Source organism: Haematobia irritans, chromosome 2 (genome assembly GCF_050003625.1).
Source record: "Haematobia irritans isolate KBUSLIRL chromosome 2, ASM5000362v1, whole genome shotgun sequence".
NCBI classification, from domain to species: Eukaryota; Metazoa; Arthropoda; class Insecta; order Diptera; family Muscidae; genus Haematobia; species Haematobia irritans.
Window position 1 is genome coordinate 70,718,616 of NC_134398.1, and position 21,667 is coordinate 70,740,282.

At 34.1% G+C, this 21,667-nt stretch overlaps 2 long non-coding RNA genes across 3 annotated transcripts in view; one reads left to right on the forward strand and one right to left on the reverse strand.

The window, feature by feature from the left end:
- Window positions 1–6,940, reverse strand: part of LOC142227675 (uncharacterized) — a 33,866-nt gene extending 26,926 nt beyond the window's left edge. For both annotated transcript variants that reach the window (XR_012719968.1, XR_012719966.1), the window contains exon 1: window positions 6,836–6,940. This is a non-coding gene — a long non-coding RNA (uncharacterized LOC142227675). The remainder of the gene's footprint in view (window positions 1–6,835) is intronic.
- The window catches only part of LOC142227676 (uncharacterized), a 183,737-nt gene that overhangs the window by 105,747 nt on the left and 56,323 nt on the right, over window positions 1–21,667 (forward strand). The window lies entirely within an intron of this gene.

A 21,667-nucleotide genomic window follows, 5' to 3' on the forward strand; every position in this document is an offset into this window, starting at 1 on the left:
ACCAAATACCAAATTTCAGCCGGATCGGATGAAATTTGCTTCTCTTTTAGGCTCCGCAAGCCAAATCTGGAGATCGGTTTATATGGGGGCTATATATAATTATGGACCGATGTGGACCAATTTTTTCATGGTTGTTAGAGACCATATACCAACACCATATACCAAATTTCAGCCGGATCGGATGAAATATGCTTCTGTTAGAGGCTCCACAAGCCAAATCTTGTTTCGTTCGGAAGTTAGCGTGATTTCAACAGACGGACGGACGGACGGACGGACATGCTTAGATCGACTCAGAATTTCACCACGACCCAGAATATATATACTTTATGGGGTCTTAGAGCAATATTTCGATGTGTTACAAACGGAATGACAAAGTTAATATACCCCCATCCTATGATGGAGGGTATAAAAATTGTGTCCATAATGCCAAAATGATAAACAAAACACATGTCCACACATACATAAAATGCTGCTCTTAAGGCGAAAACACATGCTGTTTTTTTTTTTTTCAAATATCTATTCTCTTTGTTCCGAATGTCTATTCTCTTTACTCCGAATACTCATTCTGATCTTCAAATTAAATAATATTTAGACTTATGCATAACATATTTTTGGCCTTATCATAAAACAGTTTTCCGAAACAACATACAAGCGGTTTCACAGAAATTGCTCTCTTTTCATTCTCTCGCTGTGTTATGTTGATATCTTTCGTCAACCCTCCCGGTTTCCATCTCTATTTCTTTCTCTATACTCTCTCTCTCTCTCTCTGCCACTCAGTGAATAAAATATCACTACATATATATGTTTACTCGAAATTTGTAAATTTATATATGTTTACATTCACACATATTATTTTTATAAAACATTCATGCCCCAAACATAATATATCCTAACATATTAACATATGTGTCCCAAACATTTAGTGGTAGTTTAGGAACATTACATGTTTGCACTTAAATATATTGTGTTTAAAATTTTTGCCCGAAACACATTTTGTTTATATCGGAACATATAAAAAACATATTTTTCTAACAGTGTATATCCTGTGGTCCGGAATCAATAACAAAATCATTAGTCTAAAGACAAAATCTTTTGAAACGGATAAGTTTTTTTCAGTGTAGCGTGGTTATTAAAAAAGAATTTCATTGAATCAATATTTGCTTTGTTTTCCCATTTCCAAATGAAGGGCATTATTGAATGACAATAATAAAATATAATTTAAAATCGTTAAAACCCTAATTCAGTTATATACAAAAAAAAAAAAACTATAAATATGGGAATAATTAACTACTTCGTACGAAAATTTAACTAAATATTACTCCACTTTTTGCAATTTCCACAATGCGTTCTTAAAATATGGAAAAATAATTTCTTCGTATGATTTTTAACTGAAGAATGTAGTAAAGTAAAGAAAACAAGTAAGGAAAGTCTAAAGTCGGGCGGGGCCGACTAAATTATTCCCTGCACCACTTTGTACACGCAAAGAAAAAAAACGTTTGGAAAACGTGTACCGAAAACGTTTTTCTTTTGTTAGAGTTTTTTGAATTGCTTCGAAAAATATACACTTTTATCACCAAAAAATTCGTTTGTTACAAAATTTTTATTTTTTCAGTAAAAAAAGATATTTTTGAACCAACAACACAGTCCATTTCGTTTATATCAAACACTGTTCTTTTCTAAATTTAGGTCTTTAATAAGACACATTTTACAGTTCATAGTAAAAATTTAATATAGTAGAATGTAATGTTGAAAATTTTTCGGAATCTTCCGATCATATCTGGAATATATGTAAAAAAAAAAAACTTTGGTCGAAGCAGGGATCGAACCCACGACCCTTGGCATGCAAGTCAGACGTAGCAACCACTGCTCCACGGTGCCCAACTAAATGTATTTTTCTGTTAAATAAACTTTGTTTAATCGGCTCGTGGGCGCCGCAAGCTATGCTATATAAATATAACTTAGTTATATGGGTAATTGTCTATTGATGACAATAATGGCTACATGGCTCAGTGGATAGTGTGTTGGCTTACAAATTGCATGGTCCGCGGTTCGATTCTCCGTCCAGGCGAAAGGTAAAAAAAAAATGTAAAATTTATAAAATCGTATAATTTCTTCTACATTGTTTGTGTTACAGAAAAAGGTGCTAAGAACTAAAAAACTTCGTGGAAGTGGGAAAGATGTGAGGGAAAATGCAATTAGCCAGAAAAAAAAAATTTTGAGTTAGTCTTTATGAAATTGTTTTTACATCCTGGAAAAGAATAAACGTTTATCACAAAAAAAATATGCTTTTCTTCCAAATACACTTCCTTTCAACGAAAAGCAAATGAGAAACGAACCTTGTTTGTCTAAAATTTCGTTTGGGAGGAAAGAATTATTTTTTTGCTTGTAGATCTAAATTTTCGATACCATATCACATCCGTCAAATGTGTTGGGGGCTATATATAAAGGTTTGTCCCACATACATATATCACTCGATCTGGAGAGAATTTGATAGATTTCTACAAAATCTATAGACTCAAAATTTAAGGCGGCAATGCACTAGGGTGGAACACAATGTTAGTAAAAAAATATGGGAAGCATTTAAATCTGAACCAATTTTAAGGAAACTTCGCAAAAGTTTATTTATGATTTATCGCTCGATATATATGTATTAGAAGTATAGGAAAATTAGAGTCATTTTTACAACTTTTCGACTAAGCAGTGGCGATTTTACAAGGAAAATGTTGGTATTTTGACCATTTTTGTCGAAATCAGAAAAACATATATATGGGAGCTATATCTAAATCTGAACCGATTTAAACCAAATTTGGCACGCATAGCTACAATGCTATTTCTACTCCCTGTGCAAAATTTCAACTAAATCGGAGCAAAAAATTGGGCTCTGTGGTCATATGAGTGTAAATCGGGCGAAAGCTATATATGGGAGCTATATCTAAATCTGAACCGATTTCAACCAAATTTGGCATGCATAGCAACAATGCTAATTCTACTCCCTGTGCAAAATTTCAACCAAATTGGGGTAAAACTCTGGCTTCTGGGACCGTATTAGTCCATATCGGGCGAATGATATATATGGGAGCTATATCTAAATCTGAACCGATTTCTTCCAAAATCAATAAGGATCTATTCTGAGCCAAAACACATACTTGTGCCAAATTTGAAGTCGATTGACTAAAACTGCGACCTAGACTTTTATTACAAAAATGTGTTCACGGACAGACGGACAGACGGACATCGCTATATCGACTCAGGAGCCCACCCTTAGCATTTTTGCCAAAGACACCATGTGTCTATCTCGTCTCCTTCTGGGTGTTGCAAACATATGCACTAACTTATAATACCCTGTTCCACAGTGTGGAGCAGGGTATAAAAATCATTAACGTCAAATCATGACCAGTTTAACCAAACAGAAGTTCATTCTTCTTATTTTTGGGAATCGTACGAAAATTTTCTTTGCTTTAGTTCACATTGAATCTATATGTACGGTCGATGAGCTTTATACCAACGTTTAGTACATACATTTTTATGACAAATTTAAGATATAGAGAGTATCATAAATATATCAACAAAAATTTAAATTCAACTACAAATAAATAATTTTTTGCAATAAAAATAAGTTACTTCGTGTCCAATGAGCTCGAATCAGAATTGTAATGATATGTAAAAATAGGTTACATTTAGCAATACTTTAACTACGCCCTTTTTTTGGATTTTTGTATGAGTTTTGATTAATTATTGCTTTTGCACTCAAAAAAATATGAACTCTCTATTTCTCTAAAGCCAATTTAACTTTATTGTAGTTCACGGAATTATTATGTTTGGAGAAAGTTTCCTTTACTCTAATATTTTTTTGCGTACGTTAGTTAAACTAACTAAAACACGGGAAAAATTATACATAAGTTAAGTATAAAGATTTACTAAATTCGTATTTCTCAAAACATAGTTCATTATTTCTTTAAACTTGTAAATTTTACTAGAAATGCGTTCATTATGAACTTCGTATGTCACTAAAGACATTCTTGCAATTTTGAACTCCAATTTTTTTTCTTTCAAATTACAAAATTTTCTTTAACAAGTGAAAAAAAAACTTAAGTATGTCTAATAAATATTCTTGAATTTGTCGAAAAATATTTCCTTATTTTTTGTAATACTGTTTAGTTAAAATTTCCTAAAATAAACCGAAAGATTTCTTCCTGGTGGGTTCACTGTGTTTTCAGTATGTGGAAAGTTTTGCAATACAATTCAAAAATTAAAAAGTTAATATACCATTTGATTGCCAAAAATGTGTATTGAATAAAAGTTAAAAACTCCATAGAAAGCTGATCATCGGTCATTAGAAAAAAGCAAACGAAAATTTCTATAGCTGATTCAACTTTATTTTAATTCGGGAAATTAATAGACTTTCACTAAATTTTGGCAAATGTGAAAAAATTTCCTCACTTCAATAAGTTTTTGATTACTTTAATGACATTAACTAAATATAACAAAATTTTATAAAAATGAAGTAGGCAATTTTACTTTTCTATTTTATCCAAAATTAGGTCGTATTTTTCACGACACAAAGACATTTTAAAAATTTTTAACTCAAATTTTATACTTCAAACTATGACATTTTGTTAAACAACAGAAAAAAAAACATATTATTTATAATATTTTTTTTTTCAATTTAACAAAAAGTATTATACCTCATACACATTAGGCTCGAAATCTGTTAAAAGTGGATTTGAAATCCCTTATTTATAAGGCAAATGGCAGTTGAAATCTAGTTAAAGAGGATTTTGGAAGTGTAATGTGAATGAGGTATTAACTTATTTGTATCATTTTCCAATCAGTAAAATATTTTATTTACAAATTTCTAAAATAAAACTAAATTTTTTCATGGTGGGTTCACTTTGTCACAGCTATCTTTAATCTATAAATTTATTATCCAGCAAAAACAGAGCTTCCAAAAAAGTAGTTTGGATCCCCAATCTGTGATCCGGAAGTAGTGCAAACTTGGATCATCTCCAATGAATTTTACACGGGCTTGTCATAGGACGGAAGTACTCCCTTTTTGGATCCTTTGCATTACTTTAGAAGTTGTGCCCTGGAAATTAATTTGAATGAAGAAATTTAAAAAGCGAAAAAAAATTTTTTTTCAACTAATTTCACTTTTTTTTAACCATATGTTTTTTTATTACAATATTATTTTCCTATTATCTAATTTTTACAATTTGAAAACTTTTTCGCTCCGACCAGGGCTTGAACCTGGGTTTGCTGGCACCATAACAGAACGCCTTAGCACACTCAGCCACAAACGCCATTGAATATAAAGCGTCGAAAGGTCAATTCAAATGTGTGTGATATGATCGTAATACGACACCAAGGAATAACATTCTAATTGCTTCTCGAGAAGTTCTTTATTAGTATGAACGAAAAAATAGGAAACGCAGGTTCAAATCTCACCAGCGGCAATTTTTTATCAAATATTTTTTCCAAAAAAATATTTTTTTATGTTATGCATCGTTATTTTTTATTTTCGGCATATATTTTCGTATAAATATATTTTATTCATTACAAATCAACAAAAAAATAAAAATTCTCGTAATTTGCAAAATCTTCTCAAAAGAACTTCCATGGAAGCGAAAAAGTCAAACGGCACAGGTTCAAATCCCAGCGGGGATGAAATTTATTTTGTATTATTATTGTTTTTTTTACTTTTTTATTAATTTTCTAATTTTTTATTAGTTTTCTATTTTTTTTAATTTAATTGTCCAAAATTTGCACTTAGAATACCCTGATTGCGTTCTTTCTAATACTTGTCCAAAAGGACTGCATCGGAAGTAGAAACAAATCATTGGGGGATCCCAAGATGCGCTTTAGAAGAAATGTTTGTGCAAAAAGACTGCATCGGAAGTGGAAAAAATCATTGGGGGATCCCACGATGCGCTTTAGAAGAAATGTTTGTGGACTTGTCCAAAAGGACTACATCTGAAGTTGAGGAAATTCGATGGGGGATCCTGGGATGGGCTTTAAAAGAAATGTTTGTGGAACAACTTCCAATTTTTTTGCTGGGTAATAAAATCTTTTTAGGGTCAAATAAAGTTTTCTTATTTTTAAATGACATTCTATTGTTATTGAAATTTATTTTACCACAAATAAATCAAACTTGGTATTCTGCCAAAAACAAAAAAGAAATTTCCATTTTTATGATCAGGATTTCAAAAATATTTTTTCCATAATGTTATTTTAAATTATTTCTCACTAATGGAATTTATCACTAAATATTTAAATTCATGCCACAGCGAATTCGTTTGTCAAATCCATAAAATATAATTTATAAATATTTAATTTGTAATATCACATATTTCCTTAACTAGTTTTATTTAAGGTTTTTTATTTTTTTAATTTAATCTCAAATCATATTTATTTAAATATATTTGCAGTCATCTCGTGTTTTTTTTTTTTTGTTTTCATGGAGTAATTTCATTGGCATATTTATAAAGTTACAAGTACCACGTAACGATATTTCAAATTATTCAAATTTGAAAATCTGTTGGGACAATTTCCTGGCCAGACACACTCACATGCACAAATATAATTCTCCAAACATTATTTTATTAATTCAATTTTGTTAAACAAAAACAAAAAACGAAACATCATTTTGTCATTCTGCTTGCTTTTTTACGTAGCCACACTCACACACTTAAACACCAAGCACTGGGGAAAAAATTAATAAGTTATTCATCAACATATTAACGATAGATTGCCATTTATATGGTCGGAATATCCCTTTATTTGAACGATGAGAATGAACAAAAATGAACGAAATAAAACAAAACGGCAAGTAACGCACCGCTCTGCAACAAACAGCACCACACGAACAACAACCTTCCTTCGCACGCTCACATTTGGGATTGTTGTCAACGCATCCTAAGGCGAATGCCTCCCAAAAAGACTCATGCTCCTCGGGGCATTGAATTGGAATGGTGACGACAATTGTGAGGCCAACTAGTGTTGGTGGTGGTGGTGGTGGCGGCTAGGTCGATGTCGAAAGCAATGCCTTTGCGTTTATGTTGAGCTTCTTTGCCAAACTCACCATATTTCAGCATCGGAAATTGTTCCATTTCTCCCAAATTCCCCTCATGTTGACAGCCAAAAGGCAGGCAAGAAGGCAGCCCGGTAGCTAGCCAACCCAGCATCTGTCCATGTTCATGTTCACGTCCATGTCAATTGTGAATTACTTTGTAATCATTTCAGCCACTCGACACTCAGTCATCAGAGGCAAATCGAACAACATCGAAATTGAAACAGCCCAGCAAGGACATTGAATTTTACAATCGTGGTTCACCTGAAAACCGATAAACAAAACCTACCGGATATTCCATCAAATCTAATTCGCATAAGATTACAGTGAAATTCATAATTAACAAATTTTGTGGTCGAACATCAACGACTTACAAAAATTCAAATCGAGAAATCCCGACATTACAAAACCGGGAAAAAAATTCATCAAAAGTGTTCAGTGTCATTTGTCATGCCAGCAGAGCTTACTTCTTATGTGTCTTTGAGGTAGGTCGTGCTAAAAATCCCTAAATTGATGATAATGAAGTTCGTTATGGTGACGGAATTATGTTTTTCGTGATTGTGAATACAAATGCTGATGGATTTGACAATGATGGCGAGTTGTGCTAGTCAAAAATGTCCCATCATTTTAACGATAATTCATTTTGCCCCCCGTGTCTAGTGTGAGAGAGTGACTTAGTGATACTATCTTGCCTGTGTGTGTTGGCGAGAGAAAGTGAGATAGAGAGACATGGACGTCAAATGATTAAACGATATTTATCCGTTACAAGTGGATTTCCGACTATTTCCGGTTTGATGAGATAACAGCAGTAATGCCATATCAGCTTAATTTGGCGGCAGAGGGAGCCATGAATATTTAGTAGCGGTCTGCTTACTTTGCATAATTGACCTCAACTGATAAGGATATCATTTTTAAATTAATGAATTTCGATTGTTTTCTGCGAATATATGCCAAAGTGATTATGCAGTTTTCTTACAAGGGAATCGGTACCAACCACTATTCGGATGAATGAAAATTCTAAAATTCAAAACCAAAGAGCTTATTTTCAATAATGATATCCACTATGTGTGTGTGTGGGTTGCGAGTGCTTGGGGTTTTTGTTTTTTTGTTGCGACTATTGTTTCACTGTCTATCACATGATTCGTTGTTACATTACCTTTTGTTTTCCTACATACATTGGAGGGTGTGTCTTAATGTCCTGTCCGTCCGTCCGTCCGCCCTTCCGTTTATGCATCAACCATCCGCCCGAGCATCAACTGTTCGTGTGCAAGTGTAGAGTCATTCAAATCAAACCGCCTTACAAGGCAGCATCCTTTCGTTTGCTGATGCTCTCTCTAAATAAGTGTACGTGTGTGTGTGAGTGCCTGTGTAATTCTCGGTGTTTTGTTTTTATTGTTGTGTGCATATTTGATCAGTTTGAACTATAGCAGAGCATAAATATCGAAAAGTTATTTCCATTTGTGAAATTCCAATTGAAAGTCCATTTGAAGATTAAAAAATTGTTGTTTTTTCTCCAAGAAAAGGTATATCATCCAAGAGGAAAAAATAGATATAAAAATAAAACAAGTGATTTATGTGATATCTCAATGGTGTACATTGTGTTTGGAAAATATATATGAAATATATTTCAACAAAAATACTGAAAATCGAAGAACCGTGAATATAACACTGGATCATCAATTTAAAACAACTCAAACTCTTTAAAAAGGAATTATTTTCATCCGATATAGAAAAGTTTTATGGTTTGTAAAAATTATTTATTAATTTTTTTCCCAATATATATTATAACGAATCTTCATTGTTAAAGGCAAAAAAAGTTTCAATAAACTTTTGAATAATTGCAATTGCAATTATGTGTATATGCTTTGCCCTAATTATGGTTCATTGTGTAAAAGTTGAAGTTACAAAAGTTTTAGTGTTTCCCCATACGATGTTAGTCAATTATTTCTCCGAAAATCGTGCTGACAAAATTACAATTTATAAAATTAATAAAGATCCAGAAATAATTCAATTATTAGATTATACTGTTTGAAACAAAAAATATTAAAAATATTGTGAGTGTAGTACCAAGCGGAATTTTATTTTAAAAAAATTAACATGCGACACTGAATAAACATTGAACCCAAAGCGAAGAAAAATTTTGGTCAATTTTAGAACATTTCGATTATTTTTAGAAATTTTTAACTAAACAGTATTATAAACGCTGACATCCCGCCGATATCACAAAAATAAGTAAATATTTTTCGACAAATTCAAGAAGATGTATCAGACATAATTCATTTTTTTTCACTTCTTAAATAACATTTTGTATTTTGAAGGGAAAGTTTAGAGTTCAAAATTGCGAGAATGTCTTTAGTGCCATACGAAGTTCATGATGGGCACATTTGTAGTAAAATTTACAAATTTAAAGAAATAATGAATTATTTTGTGAGACGAACGAATTTTGTAAATCTTTATCCTTAGTTTGTGTACAATTTTCCCGTTTTTAGTTCATTTAACTGACGTACGCAAAAAATTATTAGAGTAAAGGAAACTTTCTCCAAACATAATAATACCGTGAACTAAAATAAAGTTAAATTGCCTTAAGTGAAATAGAGAGTTCACTTTTTTGAGTGGATATATTTGTTTTTTTTTTTTTTATAATAACTGCCCAATTTGGAAATGTTTCGATTCGCTTATAACTTTTGTAGCTAGTGTTTTAATGTTTATTAAAGTTTTTAAAATAGTACAGTGAAACCCCTCAAACTTGGGCACTCTGAAACCCGGACACCTTCCAAACATGGGCCGTTGTCCGGGACGTTTGCTATATTAACACATTAAAATTAACCTCTCAAACCTGGATACCTCTCAAAGGTGGACAAAATTTAGGCGACCTTTAAGAGGTTTCACTGTAATAAATAATCAATAAATAAAAATAACAATTAAAAAACACAAAATATCAAAAATGTTGTGAGTGCAATACCAATTGGAATTTTATATAAATTTAATCAAAAATAAACATAAATTTAGAATCTAATTTTAACAAAAAATTATTGGTTTATATATAAAAATCTTCATCACAAAAATTGAAAAATATTTTATTTTAAGTGGTTAATTTTTAAATTAAAAAAAATTAAGCCTATAGCCTTTGAAGCTAGTGTTTTAATATTTTTTTTAATGGTAATAAATAATAACGAAATTATAACAATAATAAAATACCACGTCTAACTCGTCTAAATATCATCGATTTTGTGGTTAAAAAGAAATTGGAATTTAATTATTTTCTATAAAACCAATCGCACATTAAAAAAGGTATATTTTAAATTGTGTTATTTCCAATAAAAGTTTTTAGAAGTTCTTAAAAAATGTTAAGATTTTATAGAAATCGTGTGAAAATTAATATACTTATGGAGAATTGTCCATGTTGGAGCAATACTTATTTTGGTTACAGTAACCCTTTGCCGAGGCCATAGTTACAAAAATTTTGGTTCGAAATTTAAATTTATGCCTCTAGAACTCAGAAAATATTACCTGGTAGTACAACAAAATAATGTCTTATAGACTTCCATAAAATGCATTCAGTTAATTTTATGAAGAATTTTAATATAGAACATTATTTTTTAAATTCTATACTTTTCATTAAAAATAAATTTAATACTTTTGAATTTAAATTATAAACAGCAGATGTTAAGAGAAACGAACTTGTTTACAGAATTTTTTCATCGTAATGACCTTTGCCTGAAAGGAAACTCAATAATCTTATTGCAAATTAAAACAAGTATATACGGCCGTAAGTTCGGCCAGGCCGAAGCTTATGTACCCTCCATCATGGATTGCGTAGAAACTTCTTCTAAACACTGCCATCCAGAATCGAATTACTTAAGTTGCGGTAACGCAACTTAAGTAATCTTAAAACCTCCTAACACAACTTCTTCTAAATTGTATGTAAGTCTATACGTGGTATATATTAAATCAAACAAGTATATACGGCCGTAAGTTCGGCCAGGCCGAAGCTTATGTACCCTCCATCATGGATTGCGTAGAAACTTCTTCTAAACACTGCCATCCAGAATCGAATTACTTAAGTTGCGGTAACGCAACTTAAGTAATCTTAAAACCTCCTAACACAACTTCTTCTAAATTGTATGTAAGTCTATACGTGGTATATATTAAATCAAAAAAGATCGATCCAATACGTATATAATTCAGTTTGACAAAGTAGACATAAAATTTTTACAAAATTTTCTACAGAAATAAAATTTTAACAAAATTTTCTATAGAAATAAAATTTTCACAAAATTTTCTATAGAAATAAAAATTTTGACAAAATTTTCTATAGAAAGAAAATGTTGACAAATATTTCTACAGAAATAAAATTTTAACAAAATTTTCTATAGAAATAAACCTTTGACAAAATTTTCTATAGAAATAAAATCTTGGTAGATTTTTTTTGGCTCGAGTGGCAACCATGATTATGAACCGAATAAAATTTGAACAAAATTTTCTATAGAAATAAAATTTTGACAACATTTTCTATAGAAACAAAATTTTGGTAGATTATTTTTGGCTCTAGTGGCAACCATGATTATGAACCGATATGGACCAACTTTTGTGTGATTGGACAAATTTTGGTATGGTTGTTAGCGACCATATACTAACACCACGTTCCTAATTTGAGCCGGATCGGATGAATTTTGCTCCTCCAAGAGGCTCCGGAGGTCAAATCTGGAGAACGTTTTATATGGGGGCTATATATAATTATGGACCGATATGGACCAATTCTGCCACGGTTGTTAAAGATCATATACTAACACCATGTTCCAAATTACAACCGGATTGGATGAAATTTGCTTCTCTTGGAGACTTCGCAAGCAAATCTGGGGATCGGTTTATATGGGGGCTATATAAATTATGAACCGATGTGGACCAATTTTTGCATGGTTGTTAGAGACCATATACCAATATCATGTACCAAATTTCAGACGGATCGGATGAAATTTGCTTCTCTTTGAGGCTCCGCAACCCAAATCTGGGGATCGGTTTATATGGGCGCTATATATAATTATGGACCGATGTGGACCAATTTTTGCACGGTTGTTAGAGACCATATACCAATACCATGTACCAAATTTCAGCCGGATCGGATGCAATTTGCTTCTCTTTGAGGCTTCGCAAGCCAAATCTGGGGATCGGTTTATATGGGGGCTATATATAATTACGGACCGATGTGGGCCAATTTTTGCATGGTTGTTAGAGACCATATACCAACACCATATACCAAATTTCAACCGGATCGGATGAAATTTGCTTCTCTTTGAGGCTCCGCAAGCCAAATCTGGGGATCGGTTTATATGGGGGCTATATATGATTATGGACCGATGTAGACCAATTTTTGCACGATTGTTAGAGACCATATACCAACACCATGTACCAAATTTCAGCCGGATCGGATGAAATATGCTTCCCTTAGAGGCTCCACAAGCCAAATCTGGGGATCGGTTTATATGGGGGCTATATATAATTAAAGACCGATATGGACCAATTTTTGCATGGTTGTTAGAGACCATATACTAGGTTAGGTTAGGTTATGTGGCAGCCCGATGTATCAGGCTCACTTAGACTATTCAGTCCATTGTGATACCACAGTGGTGAACTTCTCTCTTATCACTGAGTGCTGCCCGATTCCATGTTAAGCTCAATGACAAGGGACCTCCTTTTTATAGCCGAGTCCGAACGGCGTTCCACATTCCAGTGAAACCACTTAGAGAAGCTTTGAAACCCTCAGAAATGTCACCAGCATTACTGAGGTGGGATAATCCACCGCCGAAAAACTTTTTGGTGTTCGGTCGTAGCAGGAATCGAACCCACGACCTTGTGTATGCAAGGCGGGCATGCTAACCATTGCACCACGGTGGCTCCCGACCATATACTAACGTCATGTACCAAATTTCAGCCGGATCGGATGAAATTTTCTTCTCTTTGAGGCTCGGCAAGCCAAATCTGGGGATCGGTTTATATGGGGGCTATATATAATTATGGACCGATGTGAACCAATTTTTGCACGGTTGTTAGAGACCACATACCAACACCATGTACCAAATTTCAGCCGGATCGGATGAAATTTGCTACTCTTTTAGGCTCCGCAAGCCAAATCTGGGGATCGGTTTATATGGGGGCTATATATAATTATGGACCGATGTGGACCAATTTTTGAATGGTTGTTAGAGACCATATACCAACACCATATACCAAATTTCAGCCGGATCGGATGAAATATGCTTCTGTTAGAGGCTCCACAAGCCAAATCTGAGGGTCCCTTTATATGGGGGCTATACGTAAAAGTGGACCGATATGGCCCATTTTCAATACCATCCGACCTACATCGATGACAACTACTTGTGCCAAGTTTCAAGTCGATAGCTTGTTTCGTTCGGAAGTTAGCGTGATTTCAACAGACGGACGGACGGACGGACGGACGGACGGACGGACGGACGGACGGACGGACGGACGGACGGACGGACGGACATGCTCAGATCGACTCAGAATTTCACCACGACCCAGAATATATATACTTTATGGGGTCTTAGAGCAATATTTCGATGTGTTACAAACGGAATGACAAAGTTAATATACCCCCATCCTATGATGGAGGGTATAAAAAGATCGATCCAATACGTATATAATTCAGTTTGACAAAGTAGACATAAAATTTTTACAAAATTTTCTACAGAAATAAAATTTTAACAAAATTTTCTATAGAAATAAAATTTTCACAAAATTTTCTATAGAAATAAAAATTTTGACAAAATTTTCTATAGAAAGAAAATGTTGACAAATATTTCTACAGAAATAAAATTTTAACAAAATTTTCTATAGAAATAAACCTTTGACAAAATTTTCTATAGAAATAAAATCTTGGTAGATTTTTTTTGGCTCGAGTGGCAACCATGATTATGAACCGAATAAAATTTGAACAAAATTTTCTATAGAAATAAAATTTTGACAACATTTTCTATAGAAACAAAATTTTGGTAGATTATTTTTGGCTCTAGTGGCAACCATGATTATGAACCGATATGGACCAACTTTTGTGTGATTGGACAAATTTTGGTATGGTTGTTAGCGACCATATACTAACACCACGTTCCTAATTTGAGCCGGATCGGATGAATTTTGCTCCTCCAAGAGGCTCCGGAGGTCAAATCTGGAGAACGTTTTATATGGGGGCTATATATAATTATGGACCGATATGGACCAATTCTGCCACGGTTGTTAAAGATCATATACTAACACCATGTTCCAAATTACAACCGGATTGGATGAAATTTGCTTCTCTTGGAGACTTCGCAAGCAAATCTGGGGATCGGTTTATATGGGGGCTATATAAATTATGAACCGATGTGGACCAATTTTTGCATGGTTGTTAGAGACCATATACCAATATCATGTACCAAATTTCAGACGGATCGGATGAAATTTGCTTCTCTTTGAGGCTCCGCAACCCAAATCTGGGGATCGGTTTATATGGGCGCTATATATAATTATGGACCGATGTGGACCAATTTTTGCACGGTTGTTAGAGACCATATACCAATACCATGTACCAAATTTCAGCCGGATCGGATGCAATTTGCTTCTCTTTGAGGCTTCGCAAGCCAAATCTGGGGATCGGTTTATATGGGGGCTATATATAATTACGGACCGATGTGGGCCAATTTTTGCATGGTTGTTAGAGACCATATACCAACACCATATACCAAATTTCAACCGGATCGGATGAAATTTGCTTCTCTTTGAGGCTCCGCAAGCCAAATCTGGGGATCGGTTTATATGGGGGCTATATATGATTATGGACCGATGTAGACCAATTTTTGCACGATTGTTAGAGACCATATACCAACACCATGTACCAAATTTCAGCCGGATCGGATGAAATATGCTTCCCTTAGAGGCTCCACAAGCCAAATCTGGGGATCGGTTTATATGGGGGCTATATATAATTAAAGACCGATATGGACCAATTTTTGCATGGTTGTTAGAGACCATATACTAACGTCATGTACCAAATTTCAGCCGGATCGGATGAAATTTTCTTCTCTTTGAGGCTCGGCAAGCCAAATCTGGGGATCGGTTTATATGGGGGCTATATATAATTATGGACCGATGTGAACCAATTTTTGCACGGTTGTTAGAGACCACATACCAACACCATGTACCAAATTTCAGCCGGATCGGATGAAATTTGCTACTCTTTTAGGCTCCGCAAGCCAAATCTGGGGATCGGTTTATATGGGGGCTATATATAATTATGGACCGATGTGGACCAATTTTTGAATGGTTGTTAGAGACCATATACCAACACCATATACCAAATTTCAGCCGGATCGGATGAAATATGCTTCTGTTAGAGGCTCCACAAGCCAAATCTGAGGGTCCCTTTATATGGGGGCTATACGTAAAAGTGGACCGATATGGCCCATTTTCAATACCATCCGACCTACATCGATGACAACTACTTGTGCCAAGTTTCAAGTCGATAGCTTGTTTCGTTCGGAAGTTAGCGTGATTTCAACAGACGGACGGACGGACGGACGGACGGACGGACGGACGGACGGACATGCTCAGATCGACTCAGAATTTCACCACGACCCAGAATATATATACTTTATGGGGTCTTAGAGCAATATTTCGATGTGTTACAAACGGAATGACAAAGTTAATATACCCCCATCCTATGATGGAGGGTATAAAAATGTTACCAGGAAAAAATGAACTATCTCGTGCGAAAATTGAACTAAATTGTATTCCAAAATTTTGAGATTCATTAAATTAAAGAAATTCTCGACATTTTTGGATTTTTAATTGCCATTTACGAAATGCATCTTTCTCGAAAAGAAAAAATAAACTAAAAATAAAGAAAAAATCTTAGGCGCCAGATCATTCCCATTTTAACCACACTGTAGTTCATTCTTAATATTTTTGAGAAGTGTACCAAAAACTTCTTCTTATTTAGTTAGAATTGAACTAATTTGTATGTCGTTGAAATTTTACTACCATTTAGTTCATACATTTTTTGAGACATACTTGGAATGCAATGCAATTTTATTCTATATTGTTCCAAACAGAAAAGTCCATCTTATTGACATTTGGCGAATTAGATAGCGATTGTGTGGATAAAATGAAATACCGATTATGATTTTTTGAAGATTTATATGATGGTGTCGAGTCTTGTCAGTACGTCTATTATATGGATAATATGATTTCTTTTGGGTGTCCACTGCGTTCGACGTCTTCGTTGTTCTTCTGTTTTTATACCCACCACCATAGAATGGTGACGGGGTATAATAAGTTTGTCATTCCGTTTGTAACGCATCGAAATATCGATTTCCGACTATATAAAGTATATATATTCTTGATCAGGGAGAAATTCTAAGACGATATAAGCATGTCCGTCTGTCCGTCTGTCTGTCTGGCTGTCTGTTGTAATCACGCTACAGCATTCAATAATGGAGCTATCGTCCTGAAATTTGGCACAGAATCGTCTTTTGTCGGCGCGCAGGTCAAGTTCGAAGATGGGCTATATCGGGCCATGTTTTGGTATAGCCCCCATATAAACCGACCTCCCGATTTGGGGTCTTTCGCTTATAGAAACCGTAGTTTTCATCCAATTTGCGCGAAATTGAAAATCTAGAGATATTTTGGGACTTTGAAGAGGTGTGCCAAAAATGGTGAGTGTCGGTCCATGTTTTGGTATAGCCCTCATATAAACCGACCTCCCGATTTTACTTCTTGGGCTTATAGAAACCGTAGTTTTTATCCAATTTGCCTGAAATTGGAAATCTAGAGGTATTTTTGGGCCATAAAGAGGTGTGCCGAAAACGGTTAGTATCGGTCGGTATTTTAGTATAGCCCCCATAAGAACGATTTCCCGATTTAACTCCTTAGGTTTCTAGAAACCGTAGTTTTTATCCGATTTGCCTAAAATTGTAAATATTCTCGTATTTAAGGCTCACAAAAACGTGTATCGGATTAAGTTTTTATCGGTCCATTTGGTAATGCCTCCATATAGACCAATTTCACTTCTTGTGAGTATAGAAGGCGCACTGATCATGAAAATTGCTTGAAACTCAATGTAAAATTTCCAGATTTTATTTTTCGGGTGAAAATCTACAGATTTAAAATTTCAAATCAAGAAGTTATTTTATAATTTTCTTGCACACTTACAAGAGATGTTAATGATTCCTCTAAAACTCAAACAAAAATGGTTCTTATAAATCCAGAATCTGATATAGTCCTCATAGGTGAAATCTTTAAATGTATCTTCGGGAAGTGTCCTCAAGTCCTCAAGCCCTCCTGAAATTTCAAAGGAAATCCTAATATTTGGTTCATGGTGGTGGGTATTTAAGATTCGGCCCGGCCGAACTTACTGCTGTATATACTTGTTTTTTTTTTTTATCATCAACCAAAAAACAAGTAAACCCATAAATTATTTTGTTTGTCTTAAATTCGATGCTGAGAAAAGAAAAATATTTGTTCAATGTAATTTTAATATGATTGGTAGGTCAATTGGAGTATTATTGATATATTTGGCAAAGTCGAGTAACACATACACAGAAAAAAGTAAACTGTTGTATGACTAGAATGAACTACGTCGTTTGAAATTGAACTGAAATATATTCCACATATACTGAAATATACTTTCCACAAATTGTTGTCAAAACCAGGAAAATTTAATGCCCTGTTGTATATTTTAACTACAAATCACGACATTGCACCCTCTCATAAAAGAAACAAGTAAGTAATATCTAAAGTCGGGCGGAGGCGACTATATTATACCCTTCACCACTATGTAGACAAACATTTGTGTTACCGTCTCAACTACTTCAAATTTGCTGGGAGCTATATACCAAATATTTTTAATGGAGACCAGTTTTTGTACTTCTACAAAAACTCTAAAATTAAAATTTAAATCGGCTAACGCCCTGGGATGAAACACAGTAAAAAAAAAAATATGGGAAATATGAAGCGAGAGAAATTTTAATGTAATTGTACAAGAGATCATTTATGATTTATCAGGCGATACATAAATATGTATTCGAGATAAAGGACAATTTTAGTTATATTTGTAATTTTTGCGGGTTGTGATATATTATTTGGTCAAGTCGGGCGACTTGGAGCCTTATTTAAAACTCAACCGTTCTGTGGAAATTCTGGCATTATAGTGTGTACACCCAAAAAAAAAGTGACCCCACCGTAGAAGAAAATGTAGGTTTATTTTAGAAAATATTAACTAAAATAGTTTTCTAATTGCAATATGTTAGAAATAAGTTAATACTTTTTGTCAAATTATAGTAAATTTTTTAAAAATAATTAATTTTTTTCTGTTGTTTAAGAAAATTTCATATGTTGGAAGAAAAAATTGGATTTAAAAATTGTTAAAATGCCTTTAGCGCTGTACGAAGTTTGAGACAGGTACAATTTTAGTAAAATTTACTCATTTGAGAGATTTATGAACTCAATTTAAGCAAACTTCTGCCATTTTAGGAAAATATGAACTACTTTATTTTTGAGTAAAATTGTGCACTATATTTGTACACAACTTTTTTCTTATTTTTAGTTCACGTCATTAAAGTTAGCAAAAAATTGTTCACATAGGGAACATTTACTCATATTGTGCAAAATGTAACTAAATCAACTAATCTTCATGAACTAAAATAAAGTTCAGTTGGCATTAGAGCCCCTTTTTTCTGGGTGTAGGATATGATATATGGGGGAAATCATCACACAATTTTGTGTAAAGTGTGGGAATATTGGCCATATTTGTATAAACCGGAAAAACGAATATATGGAGGCTTTATCTAAATCTGATTCAAATTAGATCAAACTTGACACACTTAAATATCATATTAAATATATTCTCTGTGGAAACTATCCAGTCAATTGGAGGAAAATTCCATTGAAAATGGGTCTAAAATATGAAACAGCCCACCATATTTCCCCAACTCTGGTGTACGTATATATAAGAGCTATATAAAATCTGAACCGATTTTGACTAAATTTGACATGCATAGTTAGAATAATAATTCTGCAATCTCTGCAAAATTTCATGGGAGTATAACTTTGGCCCCCGTGGTCATATGAGTGTAAATCGGACGAAAGATATATATGGGAGCTATATCTAAATCTGAACTGATTTTAACCAAGTTTGGCACACATAACGACAACGTTAAACGTGCCTCTCGTGCAAAATTTGAAGCAAGTCAGGGCAAAACTCTGGCTTTTGAGGCCATATAAGTGCAAATCGGACGAAAGATATATATGGGAGCTATATCTAAATCTGAACCGATTTGGCTGATATTTTGCAAGTTTTTCGAGACTCATAAAATATTCGAATGTACGGTATTCGAAGAACATCGGTTGATAAACACGCCAATTATGACCAGATGGGGGATAAATATATATGACAGCTATATATAAATCTGATCCGATTTTTTCCAAAATCAATAGCGATTGTCTTTGTTCCAAAAAACGATCGGACTTAAACTGCGACCTGTACTTTGCTCACAAAATTACATGAACAAACAGACGGACAGACAGACAGGCAGACGGACATCGCTAAATCGACTCAGAATTTAATTCTAAGACTATCGGTATACTAAGACTATCAGTATACTAGAGAGTAGTCCATTGTAATTATTTTATTTTGGCCAAATAGGCTTAGAATTACATGTTCTGAATGAATAAATAAATAAAATAAACGATGGGTCTCAGTCTTTTCCTTCTTGGCGTTACAAACAAATGCACAAACTTATTATACCCTGTACCACCGATTTGCGTAAAATTGTAAATCTAGAGGTATCTTAGGTCCATAAAACTTATGTCATTATACCCTGCGCCACACTGTGGAACAGGGTATTATAAGTTAGTGCATATGTTTGTAACACCCAGAAGGAGATGAGATAGACACATGGTGTCTTTGGCAATAATGCTCAGGGTGGGTCCTTGAGTCGATATAACCATGTCCGTCCGTCCATCCGTCTGTCTGTGAACACATTTTTGTGATCAAAGTCTAGGTCGCAATTTAAGCCCAATCGCCTTCAAATTTTGGAAGAAATCGGTTCAGATTTAGATATAGCTCCCATATATATCTTTCGCCCGATATGCACAAATATGGACCCAGCAGCCAAAGTTTTATATCGATTTGCTTGTAATTTGTAAGCCAACACACCATCCACTGAGCTACGTAGCTGTTATTGTCATCAATAGACAGTTATCCATATAAGTTATATTTATATAGCATAGCTTGCGGCGCCCACGCGCCGAGTAAACAAACTTTATTTAACAGAAACATACATTTAGTTGGGCACCGTGGAGCAGTGGTTGCTACGTCCGCCTTACATACCAAGGGTCCAGGGTTCGATCCCTGCTTCGACCGAACACCAAAAAGTTTTTTGTTTACATATATTCCAGATATGTTCGGAAAATTCCGAAAAGGCGTTGAACATTACATACTACTATATTAAATGTTTGTTATGAAACTGTAAAATGTGTCTTATTAAGACTTAAAGTCAGAAAAGAACATTGCTTGATATAAACGCAATGGATTGTGTTGTGGTTCAAAAATAATTTTTTTATTGAAAAAATAAAAATTTTGTAACAAACGATTTTTTGTGATAAAAGTTTAACATTTTCGAAGAAATTCAAAAAAATCTAACAAAAGAAAAACGTTTTCGGTACACGTTTTCCACAGTTTTTGTTTTTCTTTGCGTGTGAGTTCTTCTCCTCCCAAAATCGGCAATTGAGTGAATCCGTAATTTTTATTCTTAACTACATTCCATACAAAATTCTACGAATTCTACGAAAAAGAAAATACTGTGTATTGGTGTAGAGGTGGGCATATGACACGAAATTAACGTGAAATCGTTCCTGAGCCAAGAGAATTTTTTAGAGTAACGAGATTGTATTTGCGGCACCAAAGTTTTCATGAGTTAGTGTTCTTGAACGAAAGTTAAGTCACGTACAGACCTCTATGTTGGAGGATTAGAGTCGGACACTGATCTTTCATCGAGGAAATTTTGGATTCATTTGGATTTAACATCACCAGAGAGTAGTGTTTTGAGTAGATTGGAAATTCATCAATTTGTTTTAATACTAGGAGTACAAAACAGGGGAGCACAAACGTGTAATGATTAAGGGGATGAACGATCTACAAAGCCGGTCAGCTGGGGCATATGTACATTGAAGGAGTGAGCTATAAATATAGCGTCATTCATTCCAATATACAAAATGTTTCTCCTAGCAAAACTATCATGGCCAGTAACTTTTGCCAACCTTTATCACCTTGACTGACCATAAGGGGCTGTCCGATCATAGCCTGCGTGGCGACAAAAGTGCCGATTTCATTGCTCAGACTTAGTGTATATGGGGTTTCACTATTCTGATGGTTTCTATCTGATCCTTTAACCATGAGCCTTCGAAGTAAGTTAGGTTAGGTTAGGTGGCAGCCCGATGTATCAGGCTCACTTAGACTATTCAGTCCATTGTGATACCACATTTGTGAACTTCTGTTAAGCTCAATGACAAGGGACCTTCTTTTTATAGCCGAGTCCGAACGGCGTTCCA